At 48.2% G+C, this 4,149-nt stretch overlaps 1 protein-coding gene across 7 annotated transcripts in view; it reads right to left on the reverse strand.

Annotated features, from left to right (window-relative positions):
* The window catches only part of DENND2B (DENN domain containing 2B), a 142,215-nt gene that overhangs the window by 40,146 nt on the left and 97,920 nt on the right, over nt 1–4,149 (reverse strand). Inside the window, exon 1 of one of the 7 annotated variants that reach the window (XM_069091178.1) lies at nt 3,593–3,721. The exons of 5 other annotated variants lie outside the window; for them this stretch is intronic. The gene's annotated coding sequence lies outside the window, so the exon portion shown is untranslated. Of the gene's footprint in view, nt 1–3,499; nt 3,722–4,149 lie in introns of those variants that run through there. One more of the 7 variants, XM_069091177.1, reaches the window with a different exon arrangement.

Raw genomic sequence — 4,149 nt, forward strand, 5'->3', positions numbered from 1 at the left:
AAGGAAGGAAGGAAGGAAGGAAGGAAGGAAGGAAGGAAGGAAGGAAGAAACAAAGAAACAGAAAAGGAGGGAAGGAAGAAAGAGATAGAAGGGAAGGAAGGTAGAAAAGAAGGAGGAAAGAAAGAAAAGAAGAATGGAAGGAAGGAAAAAAGAAAGGAAGGAAGAAAAAGGAGAAAGGAAGAAAAAGGAGAAAGGAAGAAAAAGAAAGGAGGGAAGGAAGAAAGGAAGAAGGAAACAGAAAGAGAAAGGAAGAAAGAAAAAGGAAAGGAAGAAAAAGAAAGGAGGGAGGAAAGAAAGAGAAAGGGAGGAAGAAAAAGAAAGGAAGGAGGGAGGAAACAAAGAAAGAGAAAGGAAGAAAGAAAAAGGAAGGAAGGAAGAAAAAGAAAGGCAGGAGGGAAGAAAACTTAGTAAGCTCTTACTACATGCCAGGCACTGTGCTCAATGCTAAGATACTATGTTAAGCATACAGTGTATAATTTGCCTGGGCGAGTAGCTATTTACAAGACTGTGCAAAAAGGAGACACTTTGCTTAAGCAGAAGCAGGACCTAGATGGTCCAGACCCAGCACAAAAAGGAGACACTTTGCTTAAGCAGAAGCAGGACCTAGATGGTCCAGACCCAGCACAAAGTCACAGGATTTCAGCAATGGAAAGGACATTGGAGGTCTTCTAGTCTAACCACCCCCCTGAACAGGATCTCCTTCTATAATCCACCTGCAGAGCTGCAGTGAGGGGGAATCCACCCCCTCCCAAAGAGTGGCATCCCATTTCTAGGTGGCACTGTTAAGAAACTTTTCCTTAAATCAAGTCTAAATTTACCTCTTACCAGCTAAACATCCCCAGTCCTTTGAGCTTGAGGACTCTCACTCCTCTGTCTCCCTTCCCCTGAACACCATGCCCTTTGTGAGAAGTGGCACCCAGAGCTCAGCACTGCTCCAGTCCTGGTCTGGAGTTCACTATTCGGGGAGCACCAAGTCAAAACAAACTGCCATCACATCCGAAGCCTGGGATCCATGGGAGGGGAACTGAAAGACCAGTTTTCTCCCCCATTTCACACAGCAGCATCACGCATTACTTCCACATGGCTTTGCTTCCTAAATTGTTACCCTGAGATGGTTACTACTTAGCAACCTGCCCCCAGCAGGCTGCGGGGCCAGGTGTGAAGACCTCCATTCCCAAACACACATGGCCAGGTTCACTAGGCCTCTCTTAATGCAGCCTAAGATTGAGTGAGCTTTATTATTAATATAAATAATAACTTATATTTCTATAGTGTGTCAAGGTTTGAGAAACATTTCACAAATATCTGAATCACACGACAAGCCAAGGAGGCAGGTTCCACAGGTATTATTACCTCCAAGTTACAGATGAGGAAGCAGAGGTTTCATGATCACAAAGTGAGGCAGGGTCAGAGATGGAATTTGAATTCAGATCTCCCTGGATGCAAATCAAGGGCTTTACTCACTGCGCTGGGCTGACACTCTTCCTGGCTGCCTACCTTGCAGCTGACATACTAAACTTGCAGTCTCCCCAAATCCCCTTTTCTTTTTTTCAGATAAACTACTATGAAGAGGATTTTTTTTTCCAAGTCAAGCTTAAAATTCCACATTTACCCTTATGAAATTGGAATTCTGCCCAATATCCTGTCCTGTAGAAATCTTTTTAGCTCCTGACTCTGGATCCAGTGTGCTAGCTATCCCAAGCTCTCATGTTTCCTACAAATGCGATGTGCATACCCTACCTGTGAAGTCTTCCATTCCACCATACCAAATCCCAGAGCCCTTGGGCCAGGAGGCATCTTCAGAAGTCACCTCCTCCATCCCCTAGCCCGCACAAAGACTTGGCCTCAACTACTTCAGACAGAAGATGTTCTTAGAACATCTTCTTAGAAGAAACGTCGTTTCTAAGCTAAGGGACCGTCACCTCATGAACTTGCCCTGCTCCAGCCCCAGTCATACCCAAACATGACCCACGTCTCCAAGGATCTCTCCAAGTTTCACAGAATGACTCAAGCCCCTATGTTTTTCCATCGACGAGCTCTGGGATAATGACAACAATAATAGTAGCTAATGTTTCTAGAGGGTTTTAAGGTTTGCAGAATGCTTCCATATGTTCACTCATTCAACCTGAAGACACAAGCCTTCTGGGTAACAGGGTTGTATTATTAAATAAGAATGGGGGCATGAGAGGACCAGATAAGCCAAGGGAAGTTTCCAAGACCTCCAACCAGGTGAGTTGAATAATGAAGAAACAATGCAGGAGGGGTGCTAGGTGGTGCAGTGAATAGAGCACCAGCCCTGGAGCCAGGAGGACCGAGTTCAAATCCAGCCTCAGACACTTAACACAAAACTAGCTGTGTGACCTTGGGCAAGTCACTTAATCCCAATTGCCCTACCTTCCCCCCTCCAAGAAAAAAAAAAACAGTGCAGGAGCACCTGAAGAGGGGAGATTGGGTTGAGGCTGTGGAGGTTGGGGAAGAGATCACAATTCTATAGCTAGAAGCTTAACAGGGCCTGGAGGAAGGATTGGGCCAAGTGGCTCAAGGGGGGGACTTTCACCTGCATTCTAAACTATTCAGCCTGAGAGGAATGCAGGGCCAGGGCAGCCACATGGCCTGAGCTGTCCCTCAGAGGGCAACACCAACAGACCAGCTCTCTTCCCAGGAGGCTTGGCCCTCAGCTGCCCAGCTCCACCACAGCCCAGTTTGGGGAAGCTAGAGGTCTCAACCTTTCCCAGCTTTGCAGCAGAGATAAGAAGCAAGGGCATTGCCAAGAATTTCCGCTTTGCACTCTCAGAAGGGATCGTCAGAGGCTCAGCTTCTCTCAACAGTCCTTTTGGCTAAAGACACAACTGGCCCGGCCCCCACCCCCAAACCTTCTCACACCCCATCCTGGAGGCTAGTACACAAGGAGGCATCCCTTCTCACCTGCCAAATCTACTTTTCCCATGTGGCTCTGTTTAAAACCAGAGGGACCTGGCTGCATAAAGGATATTTGGGGGTAGTGAGGAGAAGGGTAGAAGCAGAACCCCAAGCAGAAACTCAAAGTCACTCAGCTGACATCCTAGAGACACAATAGGTTATCTGGGCCTTCCCAGGAGGCCCCGGGTGGGAGGGTAATCTGAGGCTGCAGCCCCCAGCACCAAGCTCCAGGTCCACTGCCTAGTTCCAGGAGAGTCTCCCCTTTCCCTTTAAGACTCAGGAACTCTCTGCATTATACCAAACTCCTCCACATCCTTTTCTATCCTTTCCTTAGTGTCTGAACAACTCCTGACCCTCAAAAGAGAGAAAGGACAACTTCTCCTGGAAACCAGCCGAGGGACATTTTGCCGGAGTCCAAGGGAGAATGAATGACCCACACCGCTCCCCTTCCCAGCACCCCCATGTTCTTGAGTTCCCTCCCATCTTCCCTTCCAAGTTCATTCCTCCCATTCATGACTCCCATGATCCCCCTCTCTCCTCCTCTCCCCTTCCCATGCCCTCTGCAGCTTTCAGGACCTACCCCGCCTTAGATGCCTTCATCCCTCTCTTCCATAATTCTCAATCCCCACTGCCCTGCATCCCCCAATCCTCTTGCTGCTGGCTCCCCATGTACCTCTCTGGCCTCTTATGTCTGGTTCTTCTCGGCAAACCCTGTGACTGCTGCTAACCCGTATTTCTCTACCCCGCCCCTTCCCGAGGAGAATGGGGAAACTAAGCAGAGGCTAGAAATGCACTCAACTCAAGCTGTTAGCTCACTCACAGTCCCAGTTCCCAGTGCACTCCGCGGCCAGAAGGCCTGGAAGAGCTCTCTGTGCCTGGGGCAGGTGGAGAGGGAGAGGCCCCTTGTCTAGTCAGGCAGAGCTGCCTCTCCACAGAACCACTGCCTTGGACACGTTTTTAAGCAACAGATGCAGCACAGAAATAGTCATCAGGTTTTGAACAGCAATAGCACGTTTTGGGGGAGGATTTCAAGTATATGCACAAGGCTTCATCCCGTGGGAGAGAGGGAAGAAAAGAAAAGAGGAGAGGGAAAGAAAGAAAAAGAATGAGAAAGGAAGGAAAAAGGAAGAAAAAGGAAGGAAGGAAAGAGAAAGAAAAAGACAGGATGAAGCAAAAAAAGAAAAAGGAAGGAAGGAAGGAAGGAAGGAAGGAAGGAAGGAAGGAAGGAAG

Source organism: Petaurus breviceps, unplaced genomic scaffold (genome assembly GCF_028583685.1).
Source record: "Petaurus breviceps papuanus isolate PSGF00001 unplaced genomic scaffold, PetGlider_PUasm1.0 188, whole genome shotgun sequence".
Lineage (NCBI taxonomy): Eukaryota > Metazoa > Chordata > Mammalia > Diprotodontia > Petauridae > Petaurus > Petaurus breviceps.